Source organism: Euphorbia lathyris, chromosome 3 (genome assembly GCF_963576675.1).
Source record: "Euphorbia lathyris chromosome 3, ddEupLath1.1, whole genome shotgun sequence".
In the NCBI taxonomy this organism is placed as follows: domain Eukaryota; kingdom Viridiplantae; phylum Streptophyta; class Magnoliopsida; order Malpighiales; family Euphorbiaceae; genus Euphorbia; species Euphorbia lathyris.
Window position 1 is genome coordinate 109,786,546 of NC_088912.1, and position 26,721 is coordinate 109,813,266.

Genomic DNA, 26,721 nt, shown 5'->3' on the forward strand with positions numbered 1-26,721 from the left:
GGACAGTAGAATTGCCCATCAATATGTCTTCTGGATGAAGAATACCGGATGCAATTGTTGTTAACAAAACAATGTTTATATTAGGTTTTCATTTCTTTTATTCTAATTTCTGATTAGTTAATTTTTATATTTTATATTATTTTTAAAAATCAATATAAAAAAACTAGAAAAAATAACAATATGACTAATAATATCAGAGTTACAATGGGTGTTCAAAAACCGAACCGGACCGAAATAACCGACCGAACCGAAGCATTTCGGTTTTTCGGTTCGGCTTTTCGATCTATTATGTTCGGTTTTGGTTTTATTTTTTATAACAATTCGGTAAATTTGGTCGGTTCGGTTTTTAAATCAAAATTATCGAATTGACCGAACCGATCGAACTAAGTTAAATTTAATTAGAAACTATATTTATTAATTATTAGTTAGTATAATTTAATTGTATCTGATTATAAGTTAGCTTTAGATTTAATATATAATAAATTAAATGGTTGAAATTATTATATAGTATAATATTCTGAACCCTGAGACTATACACATACAATAGTTTCCAGAATTCATTTAATTTAATATAAATTATAATTTATATTGTGGATTACTAAACCTAGCCACCATTTCCCACCCCTAGCCCCGTGAAAAGACGAAATTGCCCTTTCAACAAATTCACTCATCTTCTCAAATTTTCAAATCCTCTCAAAAACACAAAACTCTCCAAAATCTAATCCGGACTAATTTGGTAAAGAAAAAACATGGGAAATGACTAATGATACATAATTTTGTTCAAAAATATGTTTTATTTACGATTGTTATAAGTAAAATCGAATGATTTTTTAAAAATCAAATTTTCGGTATCGGGGCATGTGAAGAATATGCCTCCACCATAGGTGGGTGTATTAACATCACGCCCTGGAGGCATATGAACAATATGCCTCCACCTATGGTGGGGCGTGATGAACATCACGCCCCACCTGTGGTGGATGCATATTCTTCACATGCCTACGTGAGAATTTTTTTTTCTAATTTTACATTTTAATTATTATTATTATTCTAAACAATTATAAATACTATAATTATTCTAACAAATTGTAAATATTATTTTGAGATTAATATTTATAAATTCGGTGAATTTTTTAAATTTTTTACTATAATTCGTACAAAAGACAGTATATTTTTAATATTTTTTTCTTATTTCTTTCACATCCCAACATATGTTTGAGATTTGTTACTGATAAAATAACGCATGTGTGAAGTGTAGATGACAAGATTCATGACCGAGAAAATAGTTTGATGAATTATTTTTCAAATTGACCCAATTTATCAACGTTAGGGGTAAAATTGCTCTTGGCTTCCAACATTAGGGATACATTTTTTTCTAATTTTACATTTTAATTATTATTATTTTAAACTATTATAAATACTATAATTATTCTAACAAATTGTAAATATTATTTGGAGATTAATATTTATAGATTCGGTGAATTTTTTAAATTTTTTACTTTAATTCGTACAAAAGACATTATATTTTTAATATTTTTTTCTTTTATTTTTTCACATCCCAACATATGTTTGTGATTTGTTACTGATAAAATAACGCATGTGTGAAGTGCAGATGACACGATTCATGACCGAGAAAATAGTTTGATGAATTATTTCTCAAATTGACCCAATTTATCAATATTAGGGGTAAAATTGCTCTTGGCTTCCAACATTAGGGATAAAATTGTACCATTTTAGACGTTAGGGGTGTTAAGCCCAAAATATACCTAAAATATCATCGTTAATTACATCAATATTGCTACAAATTTATGCTATTTATAACTGTTAGGAAGCTTTTACTCTCGAATATGTTTCTTTCTTGTAAGGTACATAAATATTTGGTAAAATCCAAATAGGAACGAAAAGAGCTCGAAAATAAAAGCAAAACCCTACAAAAGGAGTCGAAGACGACAGAAATTAATAACGCCAAATCGAGGACGCGAACGAAAGCTGAAAAACCAAAAAACGTTCCGTGCCGCGACCGCGACCCCCAAATTCACGGTCGCGACACGCGTTCCCCAGCTTCTCCTTCCTTCGTTTGAAGACCAATTAATGCTCCCCCATTCTCGGTAGAGAATTTAAGATTCTCGGTACGAGCAGGAGATTTTAGAAGCCTAGTTACACACTTTCGTTTTCGACGAAACGCGATCGTTCGGGTGGATAAAGACGTCCTTTCGCAACGGACACGATCCTTCACAACGGACACGACACTTCAATCAAGACTCTTCAACATCTATAAATAAAGAGTTGATGGAGAGTTGAAGATATGTAGAAAAAAGAGATTAGTATAGAATTTATGCAGAAATTCCGAATCAAGTAATTCAGAAGTTAGATTTCGATTCTGTAAAAAGCAATATGTTGTACACACATTGTTTATTCAATAATAACAAGTTTAGTAACGTTTAGTCATTGTTCCAGTTTAGTTTTCATTTTGGTAGTAGACCGACCCAGTCTCTATTACGAAGATTCAACGAGAAGATTGAGTAGAGGATCCGCCCCTGAGCCTGACAAACTCTAACGAAACCCAAGGAAAGGATTGATCAACCCGTTCACTTGCAAGCCGTCGAATGTTTCCATGCTCCATGTTCTCTGTAAACTTGTATCAATTTATATTTCATCTAATAAAGTCCGTTATATTCGATAGATTTTTATGCAGCACTTATGGTAACCAATCCACTAAAGTGACTGCTGGTGTTTTCATTAAAACATATTTAATCCAAAATCTTTATAAGGAAACTTTGTTGAACACTTAGGCAAATTATTATCTCGAAAGAGTTTTAATTTGATTAAGGGCAACTATCCCGAAAGGGTTTTGTCATGTGCAAAGCCAATTAATTAGAGGTTCCGTCATTTATTTCATCTTTATAATTCATACAAAGTTTAAAGTTGTTTTCTTTGCTTAATGCAAACGAATATATTCGTTTACTTTTCTAAAAAGTACTAAAAGTTCCTATCTTGCAAATTCATTCTTAAATCAGAATATTTTCTAACATTTTCATACTCTAATCTAATTCTCATTCTAGCAATTTCAAAACCAAAACCGATTAAACGATTTTCCATATTATAAACCTTAAAGTAAATTTAACCGATTGTAAATAAGTTTTGTTAAAAAAAACGTTCCCTGTGGGATCGATATCTTTTATTACTACAAGCGTATACCATGCACTTGCGGAAATCGCTCAACAAGTTTTTGGCGCCGTTGCCGAGGAACGCCAAATTTTTTGACAAAATTTTAAATTTTTCGTGTTTTATTACGAATCTAGGTTTATTCATACTTATTCAAACTTTTATATTTTTAATTATTTTCAATTACTAACATATTTATTTTTCAAATTCTGTTTTGTAGGTAGTTTCGGTTCGTGCGAAATTTCAAGTTCATGCGCAGTTCTCGAAGTTCGGACACGTCACCAGATCCTATTGACCCAGAAATTGAAAGGACTCTTAAAAAGAACAAGAAAGAAAAGAAAAACAAAAACAAAACCCCAATAAAAACTAAAATTACCGAGCCAGAAGTTATGGCCACACTTATGGATTACGCTAGGCCAGGAGTGGCTGGTGTAACAAACAGTATAGTTAGACCCCAAATTAATGCACATCATTTTGAAATTAAGCCTGCGTTTCTTAATATGTTGCAAAATAATGTAACGTTTTACGGGTTACCTAACGAAAATCCTAATACCCATTTGACAAATTTCTTAGAAATTTGTGACACTTTTAAAATTACTGATGTAACTGCAGAAGCAATCAAACTTCACCTTTTTCCTTTTACTTTGAAGGATCGAGCCAAAGAATGGTTAACTTCTATGCCAACCGCATCAATTGAGACTTGGGAGCAATTAGCCCAAGCATTTTTATCAAAAAAAATTCCTTTAGCAAAAACCGCAAGAGTCATTAAAGAGTTAACATCTTTTTCTCAAAATGATAATGAAACTCTTTATGAGGCTTGGGAACGTTTTAAAGAACTTCAACGTTTATGCCCACACCACCAATTGCCCGCTGAACTTTTAATGAAAACATTTTATAATGGACTAAATCCTACAACTAGAGGTTCATTGGATGCTATGTCTGGAGGGTTATTCATGAAGAAAACATGTGCCCAACCAAGAGAACTTTTGGAGGAAATGGCAATCAACAGCAGTATGTGGCCCGCGGAACGTGGACACGCACCATCAGCGAAACCATCATCCTCAACTACTTCATCAGTTAAAGGTATAATGAATCTTGATCCAGTAGCGATGTTACAAGCCCAATTTTCTGCCTTATCGCACAAAATTGATAGGTTTATGGCACCGTGTGATTCTAATGGTAAGCCAATCCAAACAGATGTGGATTACGAAGGTATGAGTGAAATTGAACATGTAAATTTTGTCCAAGGGCAAAACCAAAATAATAACCCTTATTCCAATACATATAATCCTGGATGGAGAAATCATCCTAACTTTAACTGGAGAGATAATAATAATAATAATAATGCTACTGCTAATCAAAATCGTACTGCTAATTATCAAAACCAATCCAGAGACACGATTAGCACTTTATCTTCTAAAATCGACAAATTTATTGATGCTATGAGCGGAAAAATAAGTAATCACGACGATGGTTTTAAACGGATCGAGAATAAATTCGATCAGCTTATTAAAAACCAATCATCTAGCATCCATAATTTGGAGATTCAAATTGGACAACTCGCTAAATCAATTCCATCCCACAAAGAGGGAAGTCTTCTAAGCCATACGGAAGAAAATCCGAAAGAGCATGTTAAGGCTTTCACTCTTCGTTCAGGGAAAAATTACTTAGGCCCGGAAATGCCCAGAAATTCAACCTTACCTGGAACTGATTTACCAAAGCCCAAAGAAGATACATTAAAACAAAAAGATGCACCAATTGACTCTAGTACAAAAACTTTTGTACCCAAACCACCTTTTCCACACAAAGTCCGCAATAAGGACTATGACAAACAACTTTTAACATTTTTAGACAAACTTAAGAATTTGCATATTAATTTAACATTTATGGACGCGATTACACAAATTCCTCAAAGATTTAATTTCAAAGAAAATCAGTTGGGAAGGAATTTCATCCATTTCGCTAACTGAACATTGTAGTTCAATTGTGTCAAGTAATTTTCCCACAAAACTCAAGGATCCCGGATGTTTTACCATTCCGTGTAAATTGGGAGATATTGAATTTCCCAGTTGTCTCTGTGATTTAGGAGCAAGCATTAACTTGATGCCATTATCTATTTTTAATAAGTTAGGCTTAGAAGAAGACATCAAACGTACCAATATGGTTTTGCAATTAGCGGATCAAACCACTAAAAGACCATACAGTATAATTGAGGATGTTTTAGTTAAAGTTGACAAATTTATTTTTCCTACCGATTTCGTTATTTTAGATTTTGCTTATGACGTAAATTGTCCGCTAATCTTCGGTAGACCGTTCATGAACACGGGACGTACTCTAGTTGATGTGTCGGAAAGGAAAGTAGTTTTAAGAATAGGCGATGATAAGATTGAGTTTGATATGAATCAAGCAATGAAATATCCTATGGAGGATTTCGCTTGTATGAAACTTGATTTAATTGAAGAATGTGTAAATGACATTGTTCAAAAAGAAGAAATAATAGAACCTATAATGAGTGAGGAACTAAAAGATAAGGACCCAGAACCTTTGATTCGAGAAGATGGACCAGTTCCGCCTTCAATTATAGTTCCACCTAAATTAGAACTTAAAGAATTACCAAGTCATTTGAGGTACGCTTTCTTAGGCGAAGGCGATTCTCTACCTATTATTATCTCTAACAAATTAACACAAGTCCAAGAAGAGAAATTGAAAGAAGTTGTTAGAAATAGGATAGGAAGTATGGGTTGGCAAATTTCAGACTTAAAAGGTATTAACCCGAGCATCGTAATGCACAGAATTCACTTAGAAGAAGATAAGCCACCTAAAGCGGATAGGCAAAGACGCCTAAATCCGAATATGAAAGAAGTAGTAAAAAATGAGATTACTAAACTTCTGGACAATGGAATCATCTACCCTATCTCGGATAGTGAATGGGTTAGTGTTAAGCCCAAAATATACCTAAAATATCATTAATATTTACATCATTTTTATTACAAATTTATGTTGTTTATATCTGTTTAGATTACTTTTACTCTCGAATATCTTTCTTTCTTGTAAGGTACCTAAATATTTGGTAAAATCCAAATAGGAACGAAAAATGATCAAAAACAGAAGAAAAACCCTACCAAAGGAGTCAAAGACGACGTAAATCGAAAGCACCAAGTCGAGGACACGAACGAAAGCAAAGAAGTGAGAAAACTCACTGTGCCGCGACAGTGAATCCCCAACCCGCGGCCGCGACACGCGTGGTTTAGCCATTTCTCCCCTTCGTCCAACGTTCAACTTAATGCTACGTCATTCACGGCCGAGGATTCCTATCCTCGGTAAGTGCAGAAAATTTGCCAAAAGCATTTAACACATGCTGAAATCTAAGAAACGCGTTCGTTCAAGTGGATAAAGACGTCCTTTCACAACGGACACGACTCTTAACCAATGGATACATCACTTCAATCACAACCCTTCAACATCTATAAATAAAGAGTTGATGTTGAGAAAAATGCAATGAAATGTTATAATATAGATATAGAATCAGAGCGTAGAACTTATGTCTAAGTTCTAAGTAAAAACATTTCGAGAGTTAGAAATTAGATTCTGTACAAAACAAGATGAGGTACACATATTGTTTATAGTTTAATTACAACTCAGTAGCGTTTAGACATTGTTCCAGTTTTAGTTTGCATCATGGTAGTGGCCGACCGAATCCCTATTACGAAGTTACAGCGAGAAGATTGAGTAGAGTGTTCGCCCCTGAGCCTGACAACCTCTAAGGAAACCCAAGGAAAGGAACCGATCAAGCCGTTCACTTGCACGCCCTCGAAGAACTCGATGCTCCATGTTCTCTGTAAACTTGTATCAATTTATATTTCATCTAATAAAGTCCGTTCTATTCGAGAAATCGTTATGCAGCACTTATGGTAACCAATCCAATATAAGTGAGGCTGGTGTATTCATTAATACGCAGTTGAATTCAAAATCGTTACAAGGAAACTTTGTTGAACACTTAGGCAAATTATCATCTCGAAAGAGTTTTAATTTGAGTAAGGGCAACTATCCCGAAAGGGTTTTGTCGCGTTTAAAGCCAATTAATTAGAGGTTCCGTCATTTATTTCATCATCATAATTGATACAAAGTTTAAGTTGTTTTCTTTGCTTAATGCAAATGAATACATTCATTGTTTTTCTAAAAGTTCTAAATGTTCCTGTTTTGTAAAATTCATCCTTAAATCAGAAGATCTTTCTAACAATCGATTTATTCTAAATATAAAATCTTATTCCAGCATTTTTCAAGTATTCAAAGTTCATAAACTCAATTAAACAATTATTTTTCCTAAATTCAATTAGACAAATTTCACTTTTCATTTACAATTAATAATAAATCTAACAAGTTCGAAATTAATAAACTCAAAAATAAGTTTTTCGTTAAAAAACGTATCCCTGTGGGATCGATATTTTTATTACTACAAGCGAAACCGTGCACTTGCGGAAATCGCTCAACAAGTTTTTGGCGCCGTTGCCGGGGATACGCCAAAATTTTTGACAAAATTTTTATTTTTCGTATTTTATTTTCGAATCTAGGTTTACACATTATTTTTATACAATTTTTATATTTTATTTATTTTTCAGTTTATATAACATATTTGTTTTCAATTTTGTTTTGAAGGTAGTTTGGCTCGTGTAACCATTTCAAGTTCATGCGCAGTTCGTGAAATTCGGGCACACCACCAGACCCTTTTGATCCAGAAATTGAAAGAACACTTAAGAAAAACAACAAAAACAACAAAAACAAAGACAAAACACCCATAAAAACCAAAAAAATCCAGCCAGAAAATATGGCCGATCCACCGACACTTATGGATTATGCTAGGCCAGGAATGGCCGGTGTAACTAATAGTGTAGTTAGACCTTGTATAAACGCAAATCAATTTGAAATTAAGCCTGCTTTGCTTAATATGTTGCAAAAAAACGTAACGTTTTATGGACTACCTAACGAAAACCCTAATGCCCATTTGACAAATTTCTTAGAAATTTGTGACACTTTTAAAATTACTGATGTAACAGCCGAAGCAATCAAACTTCGCCTCTTTCCTTTCACCTTGAAGGATAAGGCAAAAATTTGGTTAACTTCTATGCCTGCTGCAACATTTGAAACTTGGGACCAAAATGCCCAAGCGTTTTTATCAAAATATTTTCCCTTAGCAAAAACTGCTAGAGTCATCAAAGAATTGACATCTTTTACACAAAATGATAATGAAACTCTTTATGAAGCTTGGGAATGTTTTAAAGAACTTCAACATTTATGCCCACACCACCAACTGCCAGATGCACTTTTAATGCAGACATTCTATAATGGATTAAATCCTACAACTAGAGGTTCATTAGATGCTATGTCTGGAGGGTTATTTATGAAGAAGACGTCCGCCCAAGCAAGAGAACTTTTGGAGGAAATGGCAATCAACAGCAGTATGTGGCCCGTAGAGCGTGGACATATACCAATGGCGAAACCATCAACCTCAGGTACATCATCGGTTAAAGGTATAATGAATCTTGATCCAGTTGCGATGTTACAAGCCCAATTTTCTGCCTTATCGCACAAAATTGATAGGTTTATGGCACCGTGCGATCCTAATGATCCGATCCAAACAGACATTGATTACGAAGGTATGAATGAGATAGAACAGGTAAATTTTGTCCAAGGACAAAACCAAACTACTAATCCTTATTCTAATACTTATAATCCTGGATGGAGAAATCATCCTAACTTTAATTGGAAAGATAGTAATAATAATAATAATGCAAATGCTAATCAATATCGTGTAAATAATTATCAAAATCAAACAAGAGATACGATTAGCACTTTATCTTCAAAAATCGACAAATTTATAGATGCTATGAATGGAAAGGTAAGTAATCAAGACGATGGTTTTAAACGGATCGAAAGTAAATTCGATCAGCTTATCAAAAACCAATCATCTAGCATCCATAATTTGGAGGTTCAAATTGGACAACTTGCTAAATCAATTCCATCCCGCAAAGAGGGAAGTCTTCCCAGCCAAACGGAAGAAAATCTGAAAGAGCATGTTAAGGCTATCACTCTTCGTTCAGGGAAAAACTATTTAGGTCCGGAAATGCCCGGAAATTCAACTTTACCTGGAAATGATTTACCAAAATCCAAAGAAGATACGTTAAAACAAAAAGATACACCAACTGACTTTAATACGAAACCTTTTGTACCAAAACCACCTTTTCCACACAGGGTCCGAAATAAGGACCATGATAAACAACTTTTATCATTTTTAGATAAGCTTAAAAATTTGCATATAAATTTAACATTCATGGATGCAATTACGCAAATTCCTAACTATGGAAAATTCTTGAAAGATTTAATTTCAAAAAAGATTAGTTGGGAAGGAATTTCATCCATTTCGCTTACTGAAGATTGTAGTTCGATAGTATCAAGTAAATTACCTACTAAACTCAAAGATCCCGGATGCTTTACCATTCCGTGTAAATTGGGAAATATGGAATTCCCAAGTTGTCTTTGTGATTTAGGAGCTAGTATAAACTTGATGCCATTGTCTATTTTTGAAAAATTAGGTTTAGAAGAAGACATCAAACGTACCAATATGGTTTTGCAATTAGCGGATCAATCCACTAAAAGACCATATGGAATAATTGAAGACGTTTTAGTGAAAGTTGACAAATTTATTTTTCCTACTGATTTTGTTATCTTAGATTTTGCTTATGATGCTAATTGTCCGCTAATCTTTGGTAGACCATTCATGAACACGGGACGTGCTCTAGTTGATGTGTCGGAAGGAAAAGTAGTTTTACGAATAGGTGACGATAAGATCGAGTTCGATATGAATCAAGCGATGAAATATCCTATGGAGGATTTCGCTTGTATGAAGCTTGATTTAGTTGAAGAATGTGTTAATGACATTGTTCAAAGAGAAGAAATAATAGAACCTATAATGGGTGAAGAATTAGAAGATAAGGACCCAGAGCCTTTGATTCGAGAAGATGGACCAGTTCCGCCTTCAGTAGTAGTTCCACCTAAATTAGAACTTAAAGAATTACCAAACCATCTGAGATACGCTTTCCTAGGCGGAAGTGATACTCTACCTATAATCATCTCTAACAAATTAACAGAAAATCAAGAAGAAAAATTGAAAGAAGTTGTTAGAAATAGAATAGGAAGTGTGGGATGGCAGATTTCAGATTTAAAAGGAATTAATCCTAGTATTGTAATGCATAGTATTCACTTAGAAGGAGATAAGCCACCTAAAGCGGATAGACAAAGACGTTTAAATCTGAATATGAAAGAAGTAGTCAAAAATGAGATTACTAAACTTTTAGACAATGGAATCATTTATCCTATTTCGGATAGTGAATGGGTTAGTCCAATCCATTGTGTACCCAAAAAGGGAGGCATAACTGTAGTAAGGAATGATGAAGGTGAATTAATACCTACGAGAACCACCACTGGTTGGAGGGTTTGTATAGATAATAGGAACCTAAATAAGGCAACTAGGAAAGATCATTTTCCTTTACCTTTCATCGATCAAATGATCGAAAGGATAGCCGGTCATGCATTTTATTGTTTTCTTGATGGTTATTCCGGATTCTTTCAAATATATATTTACCCGGATGACCAAGATAAAACAACCTTCACATGTCGTTATGGAACATTTGCATATAGAAGAATGCCTTTTGGTCTATGTAATGCACCAGCAACTTTTCAACGTTGTATGACTGCAATTTTTAATGATTTCATCGAAGATATCATGGAAGTATTTATGGATGATTTTTCAGTTTATGGAGATTCTTTTGATGCATGTTTAAAAAACTTAGATAAAGTTCTTTCTAGATGCGAAGAAACGAATTTAGTATTAAATTGGGAAAAATGTCATTTCATGGTTGACGAAGGAATTTTTTTAGGTCATAAAATATCTGAAAAAGGATTAGAAGTGGATAGAGCAAAAACTTCAGTAATAGAAAAATTACCCCCACCAACAACTGTCAAGGGAGTAAGATCATTTCTAGGACATGCAGGTTTTTACAGACGATTTATAAAAAACTTTTCTGTGATTTCCAAACCACTTACTAATTTGCTTATGAAGGATTCAACCTTCGATTTTAATGAAGATTGTATTAAAGCTTTCGAGACATTGAAAACAGCTTTAGTCAGTGCACCCATAATCGCTAAACCCGATTGGGATTTACCTTTTGAAATCATGTGTGATGCAAGTGACCTAGCTGTAGGATGTGTTTTAGGTCAAAGAAAGGATAAAAGATTACATGTTATTTATTATGCAAGTCACACATTGTCAGGTGCACAGTTAAATTACACAACAACAGAAAAAGAAATGTTAGCCGTAGTATTTGCATGTGATAAGTTTAGGTCATACTTGCTAGGATCTAAAGTTATTATTTATACAGATCACGCAGCTTTACGTTATCTTTTTGCTAAGAAAGATGCAAAACCACGTCTGATTAGATGAGTTTTGTTGTTACAAGAATTTGATATAGAAATTAAAGACAAAAAGGGAGTAGAAAACCTTGTCGCCGATCATCTATCAAGACTAGAAGATGAAAACGGTCCTATAGGTGAAACTATCGGTATACGAGATGATTTCCCCGATGAACATCTCTATCAGGTAGAAAGTATCATGTCACCATGGTATGCAGATTTTGCTAATTATCTTGCAACCGATATTGTTCCGGAAGGATTATCTTCCCAACAAAGGAGGAAATTTTTCTTCGATATTAAACAGTATTTTTGGGAAGATCCCTTTCTATTCAAATCATATGGTGACGGGATAATTAGGAGATGTGTTGGAGAAAATGAATATGAATCTATAATAACGGAATGTCATTCCAGCTCATATGGAGGACATAATGGAGTTAATAAAACGGTAGCTAAAATATTGGAATGTGGTTTCTTTTGGCCTACAATGTTTAAAGACGTTGGTTCATTTATTACTCATTGTGATAAATGCCAAAGAACGGGAAATTTAGGAAGGAAAGATGAGATGCCCCTCAAAAACATATTGGAAGTCGAAATCTTCGACATGTGGGGAATTGATTTCATGGGACCTTTTCCGCCTTCCAATGGTAAAACTTACATATTAGTAGCCGTTGATTATGTTTCGAAGTGGGTTGAAGCAATTGCAACCCCTACGAATGATTCTAAAGTAGTTGTTAATTTTCTTGACGATATATTTTGTAGATTTGGTTGTCCTAGATTCGTTGTTAGCGATGGCGGTACCCATTTCATAAATCGAAATTTTGATATGCTTATGAAAAGGTATGGAGTACGCCACCGCGTGTCAACGCCATACCATCCTCAGTCTAATGGTCAGGCGGAGATCTCAAATAGAGAACTCAAATGGATTCTAGAGAAAACTATTTCGTCATCAAGAAAAGATTGGTCACAAAAACTCAATAATGCGCTATGGGCATACCGTACTGCATTTAAGTCACCAATAGAAATGACTCCATATCGTTTAGTGTATGGAAAAGCATGTCATTTACCAGTAGAATTAGAACATAAAGCCTATTGGGCTATTAGAAAACTTAATTTTGATTTACAACAATCAGGAAAGAAACGTTTGCTCAATTTGAATGAGTTAGATGAGTTACGTCATCTATCGTATGAGAATGCGAGGATTTATAAAGAAAAAGTGAAAAAATGGCACGATGCCAAGATCAAAGTCAAAAACTTTAATGTTGGAGATAAGGTGCTGTTATTTAATTCACGGCTTCGTATATTTCCAGAAAAACTTAAGTCCAGATGGATCAGACCGTATTTAGTCGTCAAAACATTCGACTATGGTTCTTTAGAACTTGAGGAAACCAACGGTAATCGTTTCAAAGTTAATGGTAATCGATGTAAAATTTATTACGAAAATATTTCTGAAATAGGAACTAATTTCGTAACAAGATTTCCTGACATATAAATCATTTCGTTTTTCTACACATAGTTATTTATTTATTTATTTATTTTTATTTTTATTTTTGTTTTTGATTATATCATTTTATGTTAGAAATTTAGATATATAAAAAATATATATTCAAGTCATGATTTTAATTAATTTTTAGGAATTTAATGTGAATTAGAAGAAATTTTGTGATTCTCAGTTGAGAATTTGAAATTCTTAGTTGAGAATTCATATATTTAGAATTCTTAAGAAGGTGAGAAATTTTCTGAACTTATAGAGAATTTAGAATTCTCAGTTGAGAATTTGGGTAAATCTGGTTAGCTAGGAAAATTTCTGAACTTACAGAGGATTTGGGATTCTCAGTTGAGAATTCTGACTTAAATAGATTTCAATTAGACAGGAAAAATTTCTGAACTTACCGAGGATAGGGATTCTCGGTCGAGGATCAGAGATTAGGGGTTTTTGACGCCTGATTTCCGCAAGGAAATCAGCGTGTCGCGACCGCGGGTCAGAATCCTCGGTCGCGACATGCTGAATTTCTGCAGAAATCAGACCTGTGTTCTTCATCTCCAGCAGACACAACTCTTCAGAAACGAAAAATTGAGTTTCTTCATTTTTAAGAGGTCTGATTTCATGCCTTTTTACTTCAAAACAACACCTCTTTTTCATCCTAGGATTTTATAAATAGGTTCTAGAGGTTCAGTTTTCTGTCACTTTCTTTTTCATCTCTGTCAGAACAATTCTCTGATTTTCTTCCAATTTCCTCTACCCAGAAATTAAGTTCAGAACCTTTCTTCCTTACTCATTCTAAACACCATGACTTCCACAAACACTCATCCTAAGAAAGTGGTTGCTTCACGCAATAAACGTATTGATATATCCGAGCGTTATGGATGTAACTTTCCTATCTTCAATCATGATGAGGGAAGGCGCTTCTTGAAGCTTCGATACACATTCTTTGTAGGAATGCTATACATGGATGACTTTCTTAACGATCAGTTGGGAATTAAAGATGATATAAGTCGCTACATGGAACGTTTAGGATGGACCAGATTTGTTGATATGAAGTTTCCTATAATTGGAGACTGGATATTAGAGTTCTTCTGTACGGTTCGTTTTGTTAACAAGCGTCGGGTGCGTCTTAGTTTTCGTCGGGATGGCAAAACTTTCACTTTTGGATATCCTGAATTGCATGCTTGGTTTGATTTTCCCTTGAAGGATACTACCAAACGTCATCATGGAAGAGACATGACATCCACTGATATTTGGCGAATGCTCACCGGCATCTGGCCTTTCAACCCTAAACTTGCCTATAATAAGTCTTTTTATTCCAACTCTATGCTATATTTGCATAAATTTCTGAGTCACAGTCTGTTCGGTCGCACGTTCAGTAGTGTCGTCCAAGAAACTGACCTTTATGTCCTTGGCGATATATTTCAAGGCAACGTTGTTGATTCTTCAAAGATTTTGATGGAGGGTCTTGTTGCCGCGTCTAGATCTAAGGCTAAGAAGGTTGGGTTCGGTAATATCATATGTGGAATAATACTAGGGACCAAGGGAAGTATTTCTGTTCCTTGGAGTGATGCTGAATCTTTCCCGACACTAGACTATGAATTTTTAGAATATGAAGGTCTAGTGAAACGAGTCTTTCGATCAGGCCCAAATTTTCTTTCTGCACCAGAACGTCAAGCCTTCGTGCAGATGAAAATAGACCGCTATAGGGCTAAGAAATCCCCATTGAAAGGGACGAATTTCTAGCATAGCTTTGATTATTTTGTTTGTAAATATCTTGTATATATTGCTAAATCAATAAAACTTTCTCTTTTGCATTATATCTCTTTTGATTATATGGAAACTCATTATTCTACACTTATGAATCTATTAAATAAAACTTTAAAGCATTCATTACTAGTTAAATGTTAATAACTAAGTTCAAATTCCTTAAATAAAGATTCATTTAACTTACATTAATAAATGATCATAAATGCTTCAATTAATTTGAGTTCCAAACCTTTCCTATTCTTAATTTAACATTCATTAATTAAAGCATTTTCATTTATTTTTCCAATTAATAAGGATAAACCTTTGGTTTTCCTTATCATTTAATGTTTTACATTTGTGTTTTTAAGTACAGATAACATTTTCAAGGAGTTCAGGATAGAATTTATCAAGAAATTGCACGAAATGGAGTTAATATGCAGAATTTGGGTAGCCATGAGGTGATCCGCGGTCGAGAATGACTAAATTCTCGGTAACTTCAGCAAAATTCCCCCAAAAATTAAGAAAAAAATTGGCTGAAACACGCGATTCGCGGCCGCGGATGCGCGTCCTCGGTAACTTCAGCAAAATCCCTCTAAAATTCAGGAAAAAAAATTCGCTGCACAACGCGATTCACGGCCGTGGATGACCGTCCTCGGTCGCGACACGCGACGATGATGCACTCCTAAGTCCGGATTTTTGCCTATTTTACAACCTTTTTCCTATTCCAATTCTACCTATTCCTATTCCTACTCTACCTATTAATCTTCCTATTCAACCCTATATATACCTATTACTTACACAAACCTTACATCACCTCCAATTTTAACCAATCCCCTACTCTAACCTCTTCCCAATATCTTACTTTTACTCTTCCTAATTTCATCATTACCCTTTTCAATCACCTAAAACTTTCAATTCAAGTCTCCATACAAAACTTCTACTTCATCTTCAACCTCAAGCTTTTCTCTCTTTTCATCTTTTTCTCTACACCCTAAACACCATAATCATGCCTAGAGCAAAGCGTGTTGGACACAAGCCGGTTGTCACTGAGGCTAATCGCCTTCGTATTAGTTGCGGGGCTTATTTCGACATTCATTCCGAGGAAGAAGTTGGACGTTTCAAGCATTTTTCACATGCCAATCGTAAGTTCGTGGACATGCAGTTTCTTGATTTTGATTCGGTAAGGAAGTTGAACTTCACTACTCAAATTAATGCTTTTATTGAGACTTTGGGGTGGGAAACTTTTGCTTCTATGCGTTTTCCCCAAATTCAAGAGTATGTGGTTGAGTTTTTGGTTACTTTAAAGATGAACAAAAAGAGGACAGAAATTTCTTTTCGGAATAATGGTACTACCTATACCATAGATTATGAGGCTATGGGAAATATGTTTGGTTTCCCTACTAGTGATTTTTATGATAAGCCTCGGGATTTTGACAATAACTCTTTTTGGCAAAATCTTTCCGACCAAACTTCTTTTGACTCTAAAAACACTTCGAGCAAGTTGATTAAGGACAATTGTGTGTTCTTCTTTCACAAGTATTTGAGTTTTTCACTTTTTGGTCGTGTTGAGAGTTCAAAAATTCAAGTCCGGGATTTGTTTGTTTGGGATTGTTTATTCAAAGGTTTAAGGATTGATAGCATTGGAATGATATTTGACAATTTGTATCGTGCTTCGAAGGCTCACACCACTCAAGTCCCTCTCGGTAATTTAATCACCGCTATTGTTTTGGGAGCACGGGATGAATTAGCAACTTATGATATGTCCACCTACCATGGATATGTTCCGGTTTTGGACATTGCGGCTCTTGAGCGGGCTCATTTATTGGTTTCTGCGGCTCCTCCCGTTTTTATTTCTTATGCTACCCGTATTGCACATCTTTGTGGCACTATGGGTGGAGGTGCTTCTAGTTCTCATAATATAGGTACCGAGGAAGGAGGTGCGGAGGAAGGAGCGGGAGATGCACCACAAGCCCAAGCATCTCAAGATAATGATCCGGTGGATTTAAGAAGAATTTTGAACCAAATCAATGCCAATAATCGACAAATGAATTTGAGGATTGATGATTTGGTGGAGAACAACATGGTGATGAATGACAACCTCAATACTTTGAGGCGTGCGCAAAGATCGACTCGGCATCGGCTGCTTTCATTTTTCCGTCGCCAAAATGTGGAAACTTCACCAACACCTCCGGATTCCTCGCCGCATGCTTAGGTTTTATCTTTTATTTTTATCTTATCTTGTTTTAATTTCAGTTTCGTACATTTTTATTTCTTATGTTTCGTACAATTTTAGTTTTAATTTAATTTTATGATGCATGTTTTCTTTGCTATATCTTTCATTTCTTTCCGTTTGTTTTATCTTTAACGTTTTATCTCCATTTTTGCACCAATGAGGACATGGTCCAATTTAAGTGTGGGAGGAGATATATACATATATCATTTTTATACAAATACAAACGAATGAATGAACGAATGTATGCAAATGAATGAATGAATGTATGCAACACTTGTTTGTTTTCAAAAATACAAAATGCAACGTATATTGCAACACTTTTAAATATATTGCAACAAATGAAAAAAAAAACTTAACATTTTTTATGAAATATCATTTTTACATTTATCAAATAATCATAAGTTAAATTTCTTTTATGATTATTTTTAGGTTATCATTATCGATAGAAATAAATATTTCTATACGGGTAATATTTTTCAAAATATTTTTCACAAATCTTCGACACGATTTTAAGTAAAAATTGTCTCGAGTGAATGTATTTAAGTAATAAATTCTTTATTTTCAATCTCTATATCATATCATGAAATTCATGATATAATAAATCTTATTTTAAATTTTCAATTAGGTTTATAGGCATTAAATTGAACTAACAATTTTTTAGCTCGGTTTTGATTTTGTCTTACATTAACACCAATTGAAGTTTTTAAGGAAACTATAGCCATAATACATGTTGAATTTTAAGTCAATATAGGATGAATGTGCTAATTTTCTTTTTCCCAATTTACAATTTATAATTCATAATCGTATTCTTAACTTTTGGCCACGATTGAGACCAACCTTATCACAGTCGAGGTATGAAAGGGAAGAAATAAATAAGTAAAGCGTACTTTTGGCCACGGTTGCGACCACCCTTATCACAATCGAGGTATGGAATGAACGTTTAAATAAGAAAAATTAAGCGTGTTTAAAGTTTAAAGTAACGATTGCGTCCACCCATGGCATGGTCGGTACCTCTTAAGCGAACACAAATAAAATGCATATAAAGTTACGATCGAGACCACCCTTATCACGGGCGTAACTAAGCAAATAAATTAAACTTTATACTCATATATAATAATTCAAGTTTGGGAAAGGAAATTTGGTGCTTTGAAATGCCTTGAGATGAAAGACTCAATAACATGCGTGCTTACATCGTCCCGAATACTTCAATTTAAACATTGAAATACAAGACGAATGATATATCGTATTTATACTAAGTTAGTTTGATATTTTGCGTATAAATTTGCCATGCGAAGTTAGTCTTTTCGGCTTAACTAATTTAAAAGGTAAAAACAAAGATATATGTTTTATTTTCATAAAGAGATTAGTTAAGGAATAAATTCAGTGAAATTTTGCTCGGGACTAGCAAAAGATTAAGTGTGGAGATTGTTAAGCCCAAAATATACCTAAAATATCATTAATATTTACATCATTTTTATTACAAATTTATGTTGTTTATATTTGTTTAGATTACTTTTACTCTCGAATATCTTTCTTTCTTGTAAGGTACCTAAATATTTGGTAAAATCCAAATAGGAACGAAAAAGGATCAAAAACAGAAGAAAAACCCTACCAAAGGAGTCAAAGACGACGTAAATCGAAAGCACCAAGTCGAGGACACGAACGAAAGCAAAGAAGTGAGAAAACTCACAGTGCCGCGACAGTGAATCCCCAACCCGCGGCCGCGACACGCGTGGTTTAGCCATTTCTCCCCTTCGTCCAACGTTCAACTTAATGCTACGTCATTCACGGCCGAGGATTCCTATCCTCGGTAAGTGCAGAAAATTTGCCAAAAGCATTTAACACATGCTGAAATCCAAGAAACGCGTTCGTTCAAGTGGATAAAGACGTCCTTTCACAACGGACACGACTCTTAACCAACGGATACATCACTTCAATCACAACCCTTCAACATCTATAAATAAAGAGTTGATGTTGAGAAAAATGCAATGAAATGTTATAATATAGATATAGAATCAGAGCGTAGAACTTATGTCTAAGTTCTAAGTAAAAACATTTCGAGAGTTAGAAATTAGATTCTGTACAAAACAAGATGAGGTACACATATTGTTTATAGTTTAATTACAACTCAGTAGCGTTTAGACATTGTTCCAGTTTTAGTTTGCATCATGGTAGTGGCCGATCGAATCCCTATTACGAAGTTACAGCGAGAAGATTGAGTAGAGTGTTCGCCCCTGAGCCTGACAACCTCTAAGGAAACCCAAGGAAAGGAACCGATCAAGCCGTTCACTTGCACGCCCTCGAAGAACTCGATGCTCCATGTTCTCTGTAAACTTGTATCAATTTATATTTCATCTAATAAAGTCCGTTCTATTCGACAAATCGTTATGCAGCACTTATGGTAACCAATCCAATATAAGTGAGGCTGGTGTTTTCATTAATACGCAGTTGAATTCAAAATCATTACAAGGAAACTTTGTTGAACACTTAGGCAAATTATCATCTCGAAAGAGTTTTAATTTGAGTAAGGGCAACTATCCCGAAAGGGTTTTATCGCGTTCAAAGCCAATTAATTAGAGGTTCCGTCATTTATTTCATCATCATAATTGATACAAAGTTTAAGTTGTTTTCTTTGCTTAATGCAAATGAATACATTCATTGTTTTTCTAAAAGTTCTAAATGTTCCTGTTTTGTAAAATTCATCCTTAAATCAGAAGATCTTTCTAACAATCGATTTATTCTAAATATAAAATTTTATTCCAGCATTTTTCAAGTATTCAAAGTTCATAAACTCAATTAAACAATTATTTTTCCTAGATTCAATTAGACAAATTTCACTTTTCATTTACAATTAATAATAAATCTAACAAGTTCGAAATTAATAAACTCAAAAATAAGTTTTTCGTTAAAAAACGTATTCCTGTGGGATCGATATTTTTATTACTACAAGCGAAACCGTGCACTTGCGGAAATCGCTCAACAGTTAGTCCAATCCATTGCGTACCTAAAAAGGGAGGCATAACAGTTGTAAGGAATGAAGAAGGTGAATTAATACCTACACGAACCACCACTAGTTGGAGGGTTTGTATAGATTATAGAAATTTAAATAAAGCAACTAGGAAAGATCATTTTCCTCTTCCTTTCATTGATCAAATGATCGAAATGATAGCTGGTCACGCTTTCTACTGTTTTCTAGATGGTTACTCCGAAATCTTTCAAATATACATTTACCCGGATGACCAAGATAAAACAACCTTCACATGTCCTTACGGAACATTTGCATATAGGAGAATGCCCTTTGGTCTATGTAACGCACCTGCAACATTTCAACGTTGTATGACTGCAATTTTTAATGATTTCATTGAAGATATCATGGAAGTTTTTATGGACGATTTTTCAGTTTATGGAGATTCCTTTGATTCGTGCCTAGAAAACTTGGATAAAGTTTTGTCTAGGTGTGAAGAAACAAATTTGGTATTAAACTGGGAAAAATGTCATTTCATGGTTGACGAAGGAATTGTTCTAGGTCACAAAATATCTGAAAAGGGATTAGAAGTGGACAGAGCAAAAACTTCAGTAATAGAGAAACTACCCCCTCCAACTACTGTTAAGGGAGTAAGATCATTTTTAGGACATGCCGGTTTTTACAAAAGATTTATTAAGAATTTTTCTGTAATTTCCAAACCACTCACTAATCTACTCATGAAAGATTCTACCTTTGATTTTAATGAAGATTGCTTAAAGCTTTCGAAACATTAAAAACAGCTTTAGTCAGTGCACCAGTTATTGCTAAACCCGATTGGGATTTACCATTTGAAATTATGTGTGATGCAAGTGACTTAGCTGTCGGATGTGTTTTAGGACAAAGGAAGGATAAGAAACTTCATGTCATTTATTATGCCAGTCACACACTTTCCGGTGCACAATTAAACTACACCACAACTGAGAAAGAAATGTTAGCTGTAGTTTTTGCATTTGATAAGTTTAGGTCATACTTGTTAGGTTCGAAAGTAGTTATTTACACTGATCATGCAGCATTAAGATATTTATTTGCTAAGAAGGATGCAAAACCACGTCTAATTAGATGGGTTTTATTGTTACAAGAATTTGATATAGAAAAAAAAGACAAAAAGGGAGTAGAAAACCTTGTCGCCGATCATCTATCGAGACTTGAAGATGAAAACGGTCCCATAGGTGAAACTAACGGTATACGAGATGATTTCCCTGATGAACATCTCTATCAAATGAAAAGCGTCATGTCACCCTGGTATGCAGATATTGCTAATTATCTTGCAGCCAATATTGTTCCGGAAGGATTAAATTTCCAACAAAAGAAGAAATTTTTCTTCGACATTAAACAGTATTTTTGGGAAGATCCTTTTCTGTTCAAAACTTGTGGTGACGGGATAATTAGGAGATGCGTTGGTGAAAATGAATATGAATCCATAATGTCGGAATGCCATTCTAGCTCTTATGGAGGACATAATGGAGCTACCAAAACAGCAGCTAGAATATTTGAATGTGGTTTCTTTTGGCCTACGATGTTTAAAGACGTCCGTTCATTTATTACTCGTTGTGATAAGTGCCAAAGAACAGGAAATCTAGGAAGGAAAGATGAGATGCCCCTCACAACCATATTAGAAGTTGAAGTCTTCGATATGTGGGGAATAGATTTCATGGGACCTTTTCCCCCTTCTAATGGTAAAACTTACATATTAGTCGTCGTTGATTATGTTTCAAAGTGGGTTGAAGCAATTGCAACCCCGACGAACGATTCTAAAGTTGTCGTTAATTTTCTTGATGATATATTTTGTAGATTTGGTTGTCCAAGAGTCATCGTTAATGATGGTGGTGCTCATTTTATAAACCGAAGTTTTGAAACGCTTATGAAAAAATATGGAGTACGCCACCGCGTATCAACACCATACCATCCGCAGTCAAATGGTCAGGCAGAGATATCAAATAGAGAACTCAAATGGATTCTAGAGAAAACAGTTTCATCCTCAAGAAAAGATTGGTCGTGTAAACTAAATAATGCGTTATGGGCATACCGTACTGCATTTAAAACACCAATAGGAATGACTCCATACCGCTTAGTGTATGGAAAGGCATGTCATTTGCCTGTCGAATTAGAACATAAAGCCTATTGGGCTATTAGGGAACTTAACTTTGATTTACGACAAGCAGGTAAGAAACGTTTGCTCGATTTAAATGAGTTAGATGAGTTACGCCATCTATCTTACGAAAATGCAAAAATTTATAAAGAAAAAGTGAAAAAATGGCACGAGGCCAAAATTAAAGTCAAACACTTTAATGTTGGGGATAAATTGTTGTTATTTAATTCACGACTTCGTTTATTTCCTGAAAACTTAAGTCCAGATGGATAGGACCATATTTTGTCGTCAAAACATTCGATTATGGTTCTTTAGAACTGGAAGGTCCTAACGGAATTTGTTTCAAAGTTAATGGTAATCGATGTAAAATCTATTACGAAAATATTTCACAACTAGAAATTTCATTCGTAACAAGATTTTCTGACGTATAAATCACTCAGTTTTTTTATCACAGTTTATTTTGTTTTCTTTTTATATTTTTGTTCATTTTATTTTATTTTATTTTTATTTTATTTAATTTTATTTTATTTTATTTTTCAAATGCCAATTTTTGTGATTAGATGCCTTTATGTTATGATTTATATGCATAAAATATGTTTATTTCATGGTTTTAGAATTAATTTTAGGAAATTAGAATGAAATTGAAGTTTCAGGCAATTCTCTACCGAGAATTTGGAATTCTCTGCCGAGAATTCTATTTTTCAGATTTGTCCAAATAGGTTAGATTTTCTCTGAACTTACCGAGAATTATAAATTCTCTACCGTGAATCAGGACATGGCTTTTGACGCCCGATTTCCGCAAGGAAATCAGCGTGTCGCGACCGCGGCTTTGCTATTCTCGGTCGCGACACGCGAAATTCCTGCACACTCAGGTCTGAATCAACCTAAACCTTTCAACAAACCTCTTGACAACTGAAACCTTAAGTTTCTTCATTCCCGAAATGTGTCATTTTATACCTTTTCATGATTAAAACAACTCCTCCTTTCATCTAAAACTCTTATAAATTAATCCTAGAGGATTCAAGTTCTGTTACAATTCTTTTCATCTTTATCAGAACTCTGATTTCTTCAAAACACCATTTTCTATTCAGTACCAGCAACTTTGTTTCATTCAAACAACCACCATGCCTACCAAATACAAAACTTCAAGGCACAAGGCTGCCTCAAGCAATAAACGCCCAGACTTATCCAAGCGATATGGGGCGCCTTTTCCTATCTTCAATCACGATGAAGGTAGGCGTTATTGGAATCACCGTTACAAATTCTTCACCGGAATGTTGTATATGGATGAATTTTTTAACAGCCAATTAGGCATTACTGATGACATGAGCCGCTATATGGAACACCTAGGGTGGACAAAATTCGCCCAAATGCGATTTCCAATAATATGCGACTGGATACTCGAATTCTTTTGTACCGTGCGTTTCACTAATAAACGACGGGTACGTCTCAGTTTTCGTCGAGAAGGCGAAATCTTTACTTTCGGTTATCCCGAGTTGCATGCTTGGTTTGGTTTTCCCCCAGGAATACAATAAAACATCATCCTGGACGAGACATGACATCCTCGGACGTTTGGAGAATGCTCACTGGATTCTAGCGATTCAATTCAAAACTCGCCTATAATCACTCTTTTCGCTCCAACTCCATGCTGTATCTGCACAAATTCCTGTGCCACAGTTTATTCGGTCGCACGTTCAGTAGTGTGGTCCGTGACACAGATCTCTATGTCCTTGGAGATATATTCCAGGGAAATGCAGTAGATTCTTCAAAGATTCTGATGGAGGGTCTTGTCGCCTCTTCTCGATCCAAGGATAAGAAGATTGGGTTCAGCAATATAATCTGTGGAATAATTCTCGGTACAAAGGGTACCATTGATGTTCCCTGGAGTGATGATGAATTCTTCCCGACAATTGACTATGAGTTTCTCGAGCACGAAGGACTTGTAAAACGTGTCTTTCGAGCAGGGCCTCACTTTCTATCTGCACCGGAACGTGAAACTTTCTTGCAGTTTCAAATTGATCGTATTAAGGCCAGAAATATCCCACTTGATAGGGATGAGTATATAGAATAGTTTAAGTTAATAGGTTTTCTTTTTGTAAATATTTTGTGTGTTTTTGTATTATTTCATTTTATTCTTTGTTTTTATAGTTTGTTTTATTCAATAAAGTTCTATTTCATTTTAGTTCATTTACTATTTTTACAAGGTTAGATATATGTTTGATTACATTTTTTATATAATCATGGTTAAATCTATATAAAATCTATAATATTGAACAAATCATGTTTTTCTTAATTAACACATATATTCACACTTAATCCAATTTTCACAAACTTCATTCATTGAGTTTAAAACATTAATTCATTCAATTGACTAAGATTCCTATAATTAATATATATTTATATGCACTTATTTATGCACTTAATATGATTCTCTTAACTTATATGCATCAATGACAATTTAAGTTTCATTAATTATTTCTAAACCAATTTATTACACTTTAATTCAATTTATTAAGGTTAAACCTTTGGTTTTCCTTGCAATTAATGTCATTTATTTTAGTTTTTAAGTGCAGGGACACTTTATATTAAGTTCAGGAACCAAATCATCAACAAAATTGCACAAACCATGTCAAAAGGCACCCAAATGGGCCATTTTGACCAATTCTCTACCGAGAATTAATAATTCTCGGTATGAGCAGCAACTATGGACGAATTTCAGGGGCAAAATTCCCTGAAAATCGCGTGCCGCGGCCGCGGCTTTACTATTCGCGGTCGCGACACGCGTGATTTATGACCTATTGATTCCGATTTTGCCAATATTTTTGCCTATTCCTATTCCTATTCTACCTATACATTCACCTAATCACCCTATACAACCCTACCTCTTACACACACCTCACATCACCTTTATTTTTACCCAATCCCTTACTCCAAACTCTTCCCCAAAAATCTACTTTTACTCTTCCCAATTTATTCACTCCAATTTCTATCCTCTTTTCTATTCAATCACTTCCATTTTCCAAACCCCAAACTCATCTTCAAGCTTTACTCTTTCTCTCAATTCCTTCTTCTTCTTCTTTTTCTTCTCAAACCCTAAAAACACTAAACACCATCACCATGGTTAGGACTAAGCATGTTGGTAACAAGCCCACTGTTACGGAAGCTAATCGCCTTCGGGTTCAATGTGGAGCTTATTTTGACATCGCTTCGGAGGAAGAAGCCGCTCGTTTCAAACATTTTTCACAAGCCGACCGCCAATTTGTGGATATGCACTTCTTAGACTTCCATTCGGTAAGAACATTGAATTTCTCTACTCGAATTGATGCTTTTATTGAGGCGTTGGGTTGGCAAGAATTCGTTAATATGCGTTTTCCGCGTATTAATGAATATGTGGTGGAATTTTTGGTCACTTTGACCATGAATAAGAAGAAAACCTCAATCTCTTTTAGGAATAATGGTATCACATACACCATTGATTATGATGCTATGGGAAATATGTTTGGTTTCCCTACCTCTAATTTTTATGATAAGCCTAAAGATTTTGATAATGATGCGGTTTGGCAAACTCTTTCGGACCAAGACTATTTTAATTCCAAGAACACTTCAAGCAAGTTGATTAAGGACAATTGTGTGTTCTTCTTTCACAAATTTTTGAGTTTCTCCTTGTTTGGGCGTGTTGAGAGTTCAAAGGTTCAGGTTCGGGATTTATATGTTTTGGATAGCTTGTTTAAAGGTTTGAGGATTGATAGCATTGGCATAATGTTCGATAATTTGTTTCGTGCTTCGAGGGCTACTACCATTCAGATCCCTCTTTGTAATTTTATCACCGCTATTGTGTTGGGAGCTCGGGGTGAATTGGCTGATTTTGACATGTCCACCTACCGTGGTTATGTTCCCCTTTTGGACATCTCAGCTCTTGAGCGAGCTCATTTATTGCTTCCGCAAGGTCCCCCCGTCTTTATTTCGTATGCCTCCCGTATTGCCCACCTTCGTGGCACTATGGGTGGTGGCGCTTCAAGTTCTCAATTTGCAGGTACCGAAGGCGGCGGAGAGGCGGTAGGAGAAGAAGATGAACCCCAAGCTCAACCTGATGTGAATAAGATTACGCGGGTGTAACAATCGGAGTCAACTTAGATTTACCCGACCGTCAAATTAAGATAAACACAAAAGATAATAAAAAAACAGAATCGTATTATAGGTGGTTCAGATAATAAACACACTAAAAGGAAGTAGAAGGATGGCAATAAGTTCACCAATCCAAACAAATAACTCGAACAATCAAAACAGTATGAAACTGAACAACCTTTCGAATTGGATGCAAGAACCTGTGACGGGGTTGATTCTCAAACGCCTAGCCTTGACGATTGATCACGATCAAAATAATACTTCAAGAGTCGGAGCCGAAATACTAACTCTCAAAATAGTAAAAGACTGCTAGAATTTTTGAAGGTGTAAAAACCAAATTATATTATAATCAATCAATGCCTTTCAATTCGTCCAGCACCCTTAAATGG

General features: G+C 34.7%; 2 non-coding genes across 2 annotated transcripts; both read right to left on the minus strand.

The window, feature by feature from the left end:
• Nucleotides 1-3,920: 3,920 nt before the first annotated feature.
• Nucleotides 3,921-4,027, minus strand: LOC136225067 (small nucleolar RNA R71). Its single transcript, XR_010686804.1, has one exon. It is a non-coding gene; the product is annotated as a small nucleolar RNA R71 (small nucleolar RNA).
• Nucleotides 4,028-8,365: 4,338 nt separating this feature from the next.
• Nucleotides 8,366-8,472, minus strand: LOC136225133 (small nucleolar RNA R71). The gene has a single exon (XR_010686866.1). It is a non-coding gene; the product is annotated as a small nucleolar RNA R71 (small nucleolar RNA).
• Nucleotides 8,473-26,721: the final 18,249 nt, after the last annotated feature.